This window comes from Oreochromis aureus, linkage group 22 (assembly GCF_013358895.1).
Source record: "Oreochromis aureus strain Israel breed Guangdong linkage group 22, ZZ_aureus, whole genome shotgun sequence".
Taxonomy (NCBI): domain Eukaryota; kingdom Metazoa; phylum Chordata; class Actinopteri; order Cichliformes; family Cichlidae; genus Oreochromis; species Oreochromis aureus.
The window spans coordinates 111,710-117,992 of record NC_052962.1 but is presented as its reverse complement, the minus strand read 5'-3'; positions in this window follow the sequence as shown (position 1 = coordinate 117,992).

Genomic DNA, 6,283 nt, shown 5'->3' with positions numbered 1-6,283 from the left:
TCTGACATCTTTGCTTCTTGAGTTTATTTGCAGTATATCAGTAAGATCCTGTTTAACTTCTATTTTACTGAAGGTTTGAATCATTCACTTCAAACTACAGCTTCGTATTTCTGAGAGCATAATAAAAGATATTCTGTTTTCATCTTTTCCACAAAAGCCACATTTTCCTGTATGATGTTTCCTTATTATAAATAACATGCCAGTAAACATGTGGGCCCACACTGGGCAGAAAACCACACTGGGCGCCCTTACTTTGTGCCCCACATGGGCTAGCCTACACTGACCCCACATCCCAACCCTGGGCTTGCCTGTAGAAAACCCAAAATGGAGCCTAAAACAAAACTGTCATAGTCTTGCACTGGTTTGTTTTTGCTTTAATACTCTGATTCCAGTTTAAGTCAGACAGGTTGTGGAGCTACCTATGGGTGAAGTCTTGGGTTCCTGCTCTTCAGCTAGCTCACCTGTTGCTCATCAGCCTCTTTAACCATTTTAAGGACCAGCTTCAGCACCCAGTTGCCACCAGATTGTCTGCCTCAACTGAATAGTACTGAGGCTCTTTCATGCCTCTCCCATCTTCCCAAAGACTCTCAACTCTAGATTCTTTGTTTTTCAGATATATTGTATCTTGACTCCATCTGTGTATCCAGCGTATAGCCATGAAATATCTGAAAATATTTCATGGCTATCCATGGCTTCATGGGTAGCTCTATCTGTCCATGAAGCCAGGTAACACACACCAATTAGTTAAACTGCAGGAATGTCTTAAAGACATAAAGACCTGGATGGCCGCTAACTTTCTGCTTCTTAATTCAGATCAAACTGAGGTTATTGTACTCGGCCCTGAAAATCTTAGAAATATGGTATCTAAGCAGATTCTTACTCTGGATGGCATTACCTTGGCCTCCAGTAACACTGTGAGGAACCTTGGAGTCATTTTTGACCAGGACATGTCCTTCAACGCACATATTAAACAAATATGTAAGACTGCTTTCTTCCATTTGTGCAACATCTCTAAAATTAGAAATATCCTGTCTCAGAGTGACGCTGAAAAACTAGTTCATGCATTTATTACTTCCAGGCTGGACTACTGTAATTCATTATTATCAGGATGTCCTAAAACTCCCTGAAAAGCCTTCAGTTAATCCAAAATGCTGCAGCAAGAGTCCTGACAGGGACTAGAAAGAGAGAGCAGATTTCTCCTGTTTTGGCTTCCTTCATTGGCTTCCTGTTAAATCCAGAATTGAATTCAAAATCCTGCTCCTCACATACAAGGTCTTAAATAATCAGGCCCCATCTTATCTTAATGACCTTGTAGTACCATATCACCCTATTAGAGCACTTCGCTCTCACACTGCAGGCCTACTTGTTGTTCCTAGAGTATTTAAAAGTAGAATGGGAGGGAGAGCCTTCAGTTTTCAGGCCCCTCTTCTGTGGAACCAGCTTCCAGTTTGGATTCAGGAGACAGACACTATCTCTACTTTCAAGATTAGGCTTCAAACTTTCCTTTTGCTAAAGCATATAGTTAGGGCTGGACAAGGTGACCCTGAATCCTCCCTTAGTTATGCTGCAATAGACGTGAGCTGCCGGGGATTCCCATGATGCATTGAGTTTTTCCTTCCAGTCACCTTTCTCACTCACTATGTGCTAATAGACCTCTCTGCATCGAATCATATCTGTTATTAATCTCTGTCTCTCTTCCACAGCATGTCTTATCCTGTTTTCCTTCTCTCATCCCAACCAATCACAGCAGATGGCCCCGCCCCTCCCTGAGCCTGGTTCTGCCGGAGGTTTCTTCCTGTTAAAAGGGAGTTTTTCCTTCCCACTGTCGCCAAAGTGCTTGCTCATAGGGGGTCATATGATTGTTGGGTTTTTCTCTGTACCTATGAAGCGCCTTGAGGCGACTTTTGTTATGATTTGGCGCTATATAAATAAAATTGAATTGAATTGAATTATCTCTTAAAAACAAACAATGTGTGCTTCCAAGTGAGATTCACACAAAGTCAACTAAGCCTGGGCTTTTTGGGAGATCTGAGTGTCAAATTTTACGTATTTGCCCACATAGAAATCTGAAATTATTCAGACGTTTCTCTGTACCATATATAAACTTTTGTTTTTAAAATAATTTGTTAACAGGAGTGTAGGGCTTTAGTAACAGTACTTTTTTTGCCACATCTCTGCTAGTATCCAACAGTCAAATAGTCAGCCAATCTTCGCTTCCCTTAAATGAAACAGATGGTGAGCTGCTGCAGCTGCCCAATGTAGCACTCTGCCTTGCATGAGATTTCTCATAAATGTTATTTTTGTGAAGTTGGAGGTTTTGCAGAGCTGTTTAAACACCAACAAGCCTTGGGCTTTTTCCAACATGGATGTTACTTCTATGTAGAACTATTTTCCTTCCCTCAAGCAGAGCTGTATACTTATTCTGCTAGCACATGCTAGTGTCATGTTCAGAATTTTTTGGAAGGAATCTCAGGAGAAAGGTCTGTCTTTTAAAAAAGATTTAATTTGCTTTGGCAGTTGAAATTACAAGTTTACACAGCGCTGTGGACCTCTATGTGAACCAGCAGCATGTTTCACAAAAAGGATGACCCTCAAGCGGGCTGCACAACATTATACAGTGAGACAAAAACAGATTATAGCAGCTATCTTCCTCCCGCATGGACGTGGCAGTCTTGGTGTCTGCTGCAAAGCATCCTTGTTTCTCCGTGACTTCGTCTGGTATCTACACCGTCCTCTGTAAGAGACAAAAAAGGAAAACACTTCTCTGCCTAGCCTTGATAATCTAATGTTATCATCCATTGTTCTTCTAGTGATTCAAAGTTGGTTTAGAATATCATGTTCAGAACTCTGACCCAGAGACTTATTCTAATCATTATCCATGTGTGTAAGCATGTTTGCAATTAGCTCTCTGCACTCTAAGTCATTTCCTACAATATATCAGTCCGGTCAGTCACGCCGAACGAAGCTTCTGACCTTCAAAAGACTGAGTGCTAACTCAGTCAGTGGTGAAGATGGCGCCGATGTGTATGGCTTGCCGTCTGTTCCTCCAAATCTCTGTTTTAATGTTATTATTCTGCTATGATGTCGACTTCCTGCTGGTCTATGATCGCCAAGTTTTACTTGATCTTCGGCTATCTCCCAATACAAATGCACACACAATACCGCCTCCACTCCTGTTGTTAGTTTCTACTCACCAGCTCCGTGTACCTGTGCCGTGTACCTGTGCCGTCTCCCTGGAAGCGACAAACGGAGTGGGAGATTGGTGAAGCTGAAGGCCTGTCTGGTGTTTGGTTCTGCTGTCCCTGGCATTGCCTGTCGCCCCCGTTTTCCCTGGCTCCTTCGTAAGCCATCCTATGTGTATCTGGTGCCGCTTGCTGGCTCTGAGCTGTTCCCGCCCGGCCTCTCCCTGCCTCCCTGTCCATGGCAGCGCGGAGTGAATCTGCAAAACCTGCGGTATGTTGCACAAGCTTCTAAGTCTGGTGACTATTCAACTCCAGCCAAATTTGGCCTGGTAAACGCCAGATCGGTATCGAATAAGACTTTCATCCTTAAGGAATATTTTTTGTCACACTATTTGGACTTTCTCTGCCTAACTGAGACGTGGACAACTGCTGGTGATACCAGCACGTTTGCAGAACTTTTGCCTTCAGACTGCCGCTATTTTAATGTCCCATGCACATCTAGTCAAGGTGGAGGAGTTGCTACCATCTTCAGAAATCGCAACAGGTGTAAACAGGTTTCATTGGAATTGTATTTTTCCAGTTTTGAACTGTTACTGTTTGAAATAGCATGTTCTCCCCCTGTACTGTGCACAATAATGTATACGGCCCCAAAATACAGTAAGGACTTTATAAAGGAATTTGCTGCATTTCTAACCGAAGTCACGATAAAATATGACTCCTTTCTTATTGTCGGGGATTTTAATATTCTTGTGTGCTGTCCAGAAAAGCCCATGGTTAACGAATTTTTCAATCTTACTGATTCTTTTAATTTAGTTCGATGTGTGTCTGCACCATTGACTGTAGAAAACATGGACGACGCGACTCCGCCTCCTCCCATTGTGCAAAAATGAAGCCAAAATATCCTGCTTGTGGAGGCTGCCATCTTGCAAATTTGGAGCCAGAGTCTGCGCAGTAGTGACTTGAGGTGGAGCGACTGTGTAACGTTCCCGCCCACACACCCGCTGGACATGACCGCAAACATGCCCCCCTACACTTTTTACGTAGCCCGGCTGCTCGAGTTTATTTGCTGGTTTACCGCGGCTGACGACTCGTTTAATTAAGGTTAATACAACCACGTCACTGTTATAAAAAAGACTCACATCTTATCATCTTATAGTTCTAAAATCACTCTGTTGTTAATTCGTTAGTTAGATTAGCCGCTAGCATACGCACTGTGTTGGAGGCTTGTTGCTAGCTAGTTAGCGATGCTACACACCTGTTACTCTAATAGTCTGTGTTATTGAAGGATTCAGCACTTCTTATGTTTGTTATCCATTTTTAGACAGCGATGAGATCATCTGCTCACTCTACAGAGGCCCAGAGTTACTGTTAATATCAAAAATATAATGCTGTCCTTTGAGATTTTAACATAAGACTGTGAGTGTAATGGATCTAAAACTGTTTAAATCTTCAGAGCCCTCTACAGCCTGGTAACATGGAGACTTTAAAAACATCAGCAGAACGTTTCAGTAGTGTAGTCTAATTTGGTCTTTTCATTTAATAATAGAGTCTAGGGCTGCACAATTTTGCATAAAATGAGAATCAGGATTTTTTTGCTTAGAATTGAGATCACGATTCTCTCACGATTTTCTTTTCCAATATAAATATTTATTGCACTTATTAACTGCACATCAACTTCGTAACAGTTGAGACTGAACATAAAAACAATAAATAAACATAAAAACAATAAATGCCTCACATTTTGTGGTTGCGGCAAAATGTTGTACTGCTTGAAATTCCGTCTCCACCGTTGCTCGACACTGCGTGTATAGAGCAGGTAGTGCAACAATAGAAAAATAGTTGCGGGACGGCACTGTGTAGCGTTTGTCTAGGGTGTTGATCATTTTCCTAAATCCCTCGTTTTGCACAGTGTTGATGGGAGCCATATCTTTGGTCAGGTAAGTAATAGCCTCCATAATTTCTTTGTGCCTGCGGGAGTTCGACGTGTATAGGGAAGCGCTGTATAAGGTTACCGTTATTGATGTTTGGGTGGTTGACCGGGACGGATTTTCTGTCACTTTCTCGTCATCCCTGATGTGTTCTCCGTTGTTTTTTCCCTGCCAATTTGAGCATCACACGGCACAGCTTCTGTATCACGTGGTATAAGGCTCCGCCCTTGTCATTTGTTGAGCAGGAAGAGTGAGCGCTTGTTTTCATGAAGATTACGTCCCGGATCAAAATGCGGTACAATCGTCGTCGTCTTTTTTTCTTTTTTTAAATCGTTGTCATTTGGAAATGAGATCGCACATAAGTATGAATTGAGATCGCGATTTTCTAAAGATTAATCATGCAGCCCTAATAGAGTCCATATTTTATCAACAGCTACATTCACCCTGGTGAGAAACTAGTGAGGGAAACCATCAGCACCAAGCTGGGTTTCCTGGGTCCAGAGGTTTGGAGAAACTTCTTCCCTTTCTTCATCACAGCTGTCCTGTGCCAGAAGTTCTGTTGGCACTGAGAGAGGCATCATTTAAGAAACACCAGGAAGACTGAAGCTCATCGCATAGATCAAGCAGGACTCATGATCTTCACCAGCAGCTCCCTCACAGGGAAATCTTCAGCACTCCTCCGTAGGCCCGATCCAGATGGATAAACCCAGCATTTCATGAACACTGTGATGGAGACCTTTGGTTTGTGTAATGTTATAAATACTCGGATACTCCCCAGAGGCTCCAGACTTTTACATAAAGATATTATATTCAGTCCTGTAGAAAGTTATATATTTAAAAATATATGATCCTCTCTGGTTACTCTGGTATGAATAACTCTGAATCACTTTATGGTAAATAACACTATCTGCAAAAAACTGTGAAAGAATTCCAGATGACAAGTTTGTAGTTCAACATACAAGTGACGACCTTTGACCTTCATCAGGTTTTATTTAATTGACTATGTGCACGTTAGCATATGCTTCTTCCGGTGCAAAAACTCCTGTGTGGAGCTTTGTTTCCGGTGTCCTATTCGTGCCTTGTTTACGGTCCAAAACAAGTTAAGCAAATGAATGAATCAAGTGGCGATTTACATTTCTATAGATGTCTTGGGCATTTACGCAATATATCTGT